The sequence below is a fragment of the Zonotrichia albicollis genome, chromosome 10 (genome assembly GCF_047830755.1).
Source record: "Zonotrichia albicollis isolate bZonAlb1 chromosome 10, bZonAlb1.hap1, whole genome shotgun sequence".
NCBI classification, from domain to species: domain Eukaryota; kingdom Metazoa; phylum Chordata; class Aves; order Passeriformes; family Passerellidae; genus Zonotrichia; species Zonotrichia albicollis.
In genome coordinates, this window is record NC_133828.1 from 26,945,147 (window position 1) to 26,952,508 (window position 7,362).

Consider the following 7,362-nt stretch of genomic DNA (forward strand, 5'->3'; position numbering starts at 1 on the left):
CTCTGCAGACCAATGGAACAAGAGTTTCCTGGGAAGAGAATGCCATGGCTTCAGGCCCATGCTCCTGTTTCTGTAGTTTTGCAGTTGTACTTACAGTGTAAAAACCAAGCAGTCCCTGGACATCACCCTCGTGTCTGCTGTTACTCTTGGGAAACCTGTTTGCTCATATGCAAAGTTTGAATCATTTTGCAGGTGGCCTGGGGTTGTGGCTTCCTGTTATTTGTAGTATTGGTGTCCAGGGGAGTTTTGCAATTCCTCCCTTCTGCAAAACTGGAAGGACAATCCTTAGCAGAGTTATTGTTCTCAGTAAGGTCTGGGAGCAGCCATAGCTTAAAGAGGCATAAGCACTCTCCAGTGTTTCAGTGCCTAGAAGGACCTGACAGCACCTTACTGAATCAATAGAATATTTTTGATGTTGGAATACTGAAATATTTTTAGTTCAGGACAGAAGACATGTTCAAACCAGCTTCTTCTAAATGTTGTTCAGTAATAGAGAACTATGATAATTTGTAGTTGATGTTGAGAGGTCCAAGAGTTGTTAAAATGCAAGACAAAGACGGGAGAGAGGGCTGCTTGTGTTTTGTGTCTGAACTTGTTGGGACACTCATGGGTTTAGCAGGTCTGGAAGGCGTGGAATGAAAGCTGGAAAAGGGAGCTGATTGTCCGTTAGCTTTGTCAAAATCTTGGAGGGAAAGAGCATCAAGAACTGCTTTGCTCTGTGTAATTGTGAGCAGATCCAGTAGATCTTCACTTGCCTTCAATAGCAGAACAGCAATTTCCACTAAAACTGAGAGAAGTAGCAAAGACTCAGAGAAGCAGAACACGCCCCCTGTTCCCAGAATTCTGCCATCTACCTCCTCTGCCCTTGGGCTGAGCACGGCAGAGGAGCAGGACTTGCCAAACAGTCGCACACACGGGGCTGACCTAGGAGATGGTGCAGCTTCTTTCATTCCCCTGGATCTGTCCCTATAAAAAGCCACACGAAGAGCTGTTGCACAGCTTTGTATATTTGCATAATGTACAACTTCCTTCACCCTAACTACCACACAAACTGTTTCAGGCTTGCAGCTGTGGCTCGTTGGCCGCTGGCTGAGCTCTCCTCGCTGATTTGAGCACTGCAGTACCTTCCCTGCATGCCCTTCTATTGCAAAGACAAGTAAGTAACCCATTGGCTGGCAAACTGCACTTGCCCATAGTGGATTTGGAGCATCTTTTCCATTGGTTAAATGTTAATTCATATACATTTATATGATACCACAAAATCCTCATGCTGCTTCTAGGGTTACATAAGAATGTATCAGGAGCTGAGCTGAGCTCTTAAATTATCTTAGAGCTGTCAGGTTAGTTTTATTACTGAGCCCAAACTAATTCCAATCTAAAAAATTACCATATCCTAAAGGTTACTGTCCCATCACCCAACTGACAAAACCTTCACACATAAAATTAGAAGAATAACTCCTGTGTCATCCTTTATCATCTGTCAGGATTCCTGTGTTTTTAATGACCCTCATCCTTTTCCACTCAAATTAATACTTTCATATATTGGTAGAATGAAAGTCATAATATGCAGGTAGTACATTCAACAAGATGAGGTTCTAATGGTGAAAACTGTAGAGACTGGTGGTTTTTCTCCTTATCTCAGGGGCAAGGCAGCTCTCTCTTTTGGCTGGGTTACCCCTCACCCAGGCCCAGCGCCAGCCCAGGCTGCAGGCACTGGGAAGTGGGAGTGAGCGCTGGGGCCATGGGGAGCAATGACAGCATCTGAGCTTGCTGCAGGACAGCCCTTCCCTGGCACGTCAGGCCGTGCTCCCCAGGCCCTGCAGGAGGAAGGGCGTCCCCAGAGGCAGCCCTGCCCCCAGGCTGGGCTCTGCTCTCTGCCTCTCCCGGCTCTCCCTCATGAGGAGCACCTCTCCTACGGGGATGCTTGGCTGGCTGTCCTACCAGTAGTCTCAGATTTTCAGTGTGTGGACATCTTGCTGGAAATGCACAGATGATTTTCTTCTCTGGGCATGAGAGTCCAACCAAAATTTCCAAGAAACAACAATAATCACAGCAGCTACCACAGAGATTTAGGTGCTTACCAGCATATAAGCCCTCAGTGCCATTTCTGCCTGATTGTCTCCAGGGGGTAGGAGTTATGAAAACCCACCATCATTTTTACTCATTCCTTGACTAAACTAATGCAGGAAGAACCTGATGTTCTAATTATTCCATATCCCAGGGTTACTAAAGTGTAGTTCCTCTACATGCTGCACAAATTCAAGCATCTGAAGCTCTAATCTAATACTGCATCTATGTTCATTATCCTTTGGACACACAAATCTGAGGTGACACTGAGCATCAAATGCCTTTGCACTCTGTGACTGAGCGATGACATCTGTTCTTAGCAGACACATGCCAATTGAGGATGCAAGTGTAAAATGCTTTCACAAGTGCAATAAACTTTAGTTTTGAGGGTAGTAAAATTCTCACTCAATAGTTTTTATATGTGGATTGATTAATAGTATTTCTGAGTAAAACAAAACCACTGATAAAGGATTTAGCAAATACTAAGGTCATGGTAGAGAGCATGTCTGCACTCTGCGCTTTTAGAAATGCTGATGATGTTTTCAAATCCTTGTCTTTTTAGATGCAGCTTCTTAACTGAATTTTTAACCAGACCTAGAAGGAAAACAGATGTTTGCATCTTTCTCCCTGCCCCATTCCTTCCTTTCAGAATAGCTGGTGCAGAAGTGCTTGTTTAAACCCCACCTTTCTCAAGCAGAGGACATCCTCATTGGCATTTTGGACAGTTACTCTGCACATGGACTAAGAAAAGGCTTCTTCTCAGTGAGCAGAGATTTGTCTCTGGGGGCATTTTTTTCATGGAGTGGGGTAGTGGGTCTCCTCTCTTTCTCAGCTGAACCCCTGGGTAGAAGTCACAGATTACTGTAGTTTATTGTGGGAGTGGGAAGCTTCTGGAGCTGTGTTGTGGCTTGTGTGACAGCACCTTTGATGTGTTTGCTGTGGGAGTTGAGAACTTACTGAACTGTACAAAATGAAGGGCTTGTGTAGCCAACACATTTGTGGAAGCCTATTGCGAGAATTTGAGGGTTTGTTAGCCAACACCTTTTCAGTCTGAACAGTGATCTGGTTGCTCCAGTTATGGCAACTGTACAATAAAAGCATAAATGTTCGTGACACCTGGTCTGGTGCCTTTGTTCAGGATAATGAACATCATGATAGGTCCCAACAAGAAGCATATGGAAAACATGCAGCCTCTGCTTTGTTAGGAGTATAGAAACCCATAGCAGGCACTCTCTCCACTTGTACACACAGACCCAGCACAGGAAGCTGAGAAGTCACTTGAGACCTCTGGGCTCTCACAGCACTGCAAATATAAAACATAAGCCATTGCTTAACCAACATTTCTCACTTGTAAGGGATGAAGCATCAGCATCTTTTCTATTTATGACTCAAGCGGACAGGTCCTTAAAACTGTTGATCTCATAGGAGAGAGGAGTATTAGATGTGAAGAGGATTACAACAGGGGAAGCAAACACTTGCCCTTGTGAATTTGTATGAACTATATTTAGAATTTAAATCCAAGCATAATTAAACAGTGCTAATGAGACAGAGGGACTTATCTTCATTTGGTGTATAATTGGTATCACTGATTTCCTCATTCATTTTTTCCTAGTTTTAAAGCCTTCTTGTTCCAGTGAGATTAGATGGTAAAAGCTACCCTGCAGAGAGAAAGTATGTGGCCTGGAGCTAAAATTCAGTTGGAAGCCTTTTAAAAGATGCTGCTTTCTTGATAGCATCAATAACTGACAGCAAAGACACCTGTGAACATGCAGCCAACAGTCAAGCAAGGCAAGCTTTGTGCAGTGTACCCTTGAAAAATGCACACATTTTACAAGGACCATAATGGGGAGGAAAAGTTCACCCTTTCCAGTGAGGGAAACAAAATATAGTAAGAGTTTTAATAGTTGTAGGTATATAATGCACCTCTATTAACTGAAGTTTGAATTGCTTCTCAGTAATATGCTCCAACTCATGCAGGAATGTGAAGTTTGCATAGGAACTTTTGGTGACAATTTGTGGTGGGCACACTGCAGCAGGTTTGGGTGGAAGATGGTAATGGTCTTGCCCAACTTAAGTAGCTCTGATCCCATAACCAGAACAGCAGCTTCTGTTTCAGCTCTGTGCCAATAGCTGATTATATTTCTGAGCAAAGGACAACAGCTACCTGCAGCTGCAGGAGCTCGACTTTTTTTTTTTTTTTTAGCTAGTCAAAGCCAGTAAAGAAGTGTGCAATAGACAAAGTCAGGTTACTAAAGTTCCATTTTTGCTTTTCAGTTTTGTCTTTGGTTAGATTCAAGCTCCTTTTAATTATGCCTCAAATGGATACCAATTTTTTTGAGGGTTTAAGCCACATCTGTTTTTTCAAACTGCAGCAAAATCAGCTGTTTCCTGAGGGGTTGCACAACAATGACCATGCCTGTACATTTCAGTGCTGCCATGCATGCCAGGGTGCTTGTGTTTACTGGCTGACAGGGGTGCTCAGGAGCATGAGACCTTGCTGTGCATCACATCCTAGTGGGAGTGCTTGCAGCCAGCTGGAATCTGTTCTCAGATTCTTCAAACCCTCCTCCCTCCACAGTGGCCACCACTAACCAAATGCCTGTCCCCCCACGGAGCCAAACGAGTTCAAAGAGGAGCACTACAGCGTCTGTGAGTAAGCTCTGCTGGATAGGAAGAGGATAGAGTGAGAAGAATCCCACAAAAACAACAAATGTTTTTCATCATAGTCCAGTAATTCAGCACAGACTTATCCTTTGGGTTGCTGAACCCAAGACTTTGTTTTGTCCTTTTCTGGAAGGGGATTTGAACACTTCCCTGCTAAGACTGCTATGCAAATTAATCTAAGACATAGGAATTGTTACGAACATTTGGTCTCAATTTCCCTTTGCTCAGTTTTGTGGGACCACTCTGACTATGTCACCCTCTTAAATACCCCTCTCTCGTTTGGACACTGTCTTTTTTGACTACTTAGTGCCCTGTTTGCTGTTCCATAAGGTGAGATTTGCAGCTGTACTTCCTGTTCATCATTGCCTAGCCAGGCTATTCAGTCAGCCCTCTGGCTACTACCTGGCAGTCAGTAATACTGGGTTTAATTTTCCAGGGGAACACATCATTTTAGGAGTTGTTCTGCACCCCAAAAATACCTTCATCTGCTTATATATTGCACAGAATGGCATGTCTGTGTCTGCTCTTGCTGGTTTTTCACCGTGACAGTCCAAGTGTTCGAGCTCTTCATGCTGCCTTGTGGTTGAACAGCATTGAGAAAACACCATTGGTAACCAGAGAGCACCAGCAAGTACAGCTGCTCCACTTGTGAGCAGTCCACAGCCACTTGTCCACTGGCTCCTGCTGAAAAGATGCCCTTTTTCTTTCTCACTGAGCTGTGAAACAGAGGTCCTGACTTTCTACAGCCATGAAAAATCCCATGACTCTCCAAGTGTCAGAGACTGGAGACTTAAAAAAATTGATGTCATATCACTGCTTTCTGCTGGCTTAACAATTATATTCCTTCTGAACCATCTTAGCCTAACTGCTGGGGAGTCCCACTGTCAGGATTAAACAGATGTTTTATTTCCTGCTAAAGGTGGGTGAAATAATAATCACCAGCTCTGCTTCATTGGCCACCATGTGGTCTGGAAAGGCACCATATGCCCAGCTCACAGACAGGTGCAGACAGGAGGCTTGGGGGCATTATTTATTATTTGCCTAATCAATTTAAATACTGTATTTCTTTCAGAAAGCACATTTCTAGTCTTTATAAGGAGATATGTACAGGACTCATCAAGCAGCCTTCCCTATTGAAGTGCATCTTCTGTTTAAACAGCCAGTATTCTGCTTGCACAGCATATGGGGCTAGAAGCAAAGACCTTGCCCTTGGAGCTGCACTGTGCTCATGAGCTTTGCTCATCACAATCAGTTGGAAAGGTTGTTGAAGTGCAATCCCAATAACAACAATTTGCATTTCATACTTTTGAAGAGCTCTCCTTGAAGGGAGTGTGGTGCCTCTCCTCCGGCACGCATAACGGTGTGGGCGGAGCAAGCTGCTTCCAGAGGCTGCCTTGCCTCTGGAAAGCGCTGCTGAGCCATCCCGGTGACACCGTGTGCTGTCTCAGGTGGCAGGCGTGGGCAATGCCTCTCTCCACCCACTGACTTGGGATCCTCTCGCAGGGCTCTGAGGTGAGCGCAGGCTGGGGCCGGATGGGTGGTGGGTGACCGGAGTGTGCAGGGCAGCACAGGCACTGGATGTGGGTGGCAACTGCTCTCTTGGGCGTTCCAAGGAGAAGCCGTTGAAAATGCATAGACACTCCTTGTACAAGGATAGTAAATGAGGAATCTCCTGCAAGAGGTGACAGCAGGACCCCTCTGCTCCGTGGAGTAGCCAAGCAGAGTGCCAGATGTAGTGATTAGTGAGAAGACAGTCATCTGCCTTCTGTCCTCTAACAACTCTTTCACCATCTCTTCCTATACACCACAAGAAATATCTCTGTGTTTTTGGCAACCCCTTGTTGCTTGTCTGAATCATATTACAAGGTCCAATCTACAAATGACAGGTAGAGTAAGGTGAAGAAAGAAAACAGGGAGGAAGATGATAAAGTGGACAAGGATCTGAGAGGCTGTCAGGCCTTATCTAGATGTATTACCTCAGTAGTGCAGGTTATGGCAGCAACCACCAAGGCAGCAAGTCTTCAGAGCAGGAGCTAGAAATGTGCTTACTGAGGGAGGGTGTTGAGCTGTCAGAGGCAGAAGTTTATAGACTGACAAGTAGGCAGTGCCAAGACAGGAGTAAAGGCTGACACAAGTCCTTCTGCAAATTGGTGAGGCACTGGGGAGCAGCCTATACTGAGCTCCAGCAGTGCATGTCTGCAGGAAAGGATGCATGAGTACACTTGCATGTGAGTGACATATGGCAGCTTCCAAGGAGTGTTTGAAAAATATTTGATTCAGTTCCCCACAGTCCTCAATATTTTACCCTGAATTCCCCCAAGTCTTTCTATTCCTTTTTGATGCATACTTTTAGGCTAAAAATATTCTGAAGCACAATGCAATCCATAAGTACATTATTTTTCTTAGTAGTCAGGAACGAAAACAGTCAGGAACTGGGTTAGAACAGTAAATTCCTTTTTATTATTAAACAGTTATTGCCCAGACAAGTGTGATTTTGGGTTGTGTAGCTTTTTTGTCTTCTCTCTGAAGGGGTATTACTAGTAAGACAGGTAAGAAACCTGTTTCAAATAAAAATGCAGCTTTGAAACAAAGGTAACTGATTCACAAATTCAGTAATTTCTAGTACATGGC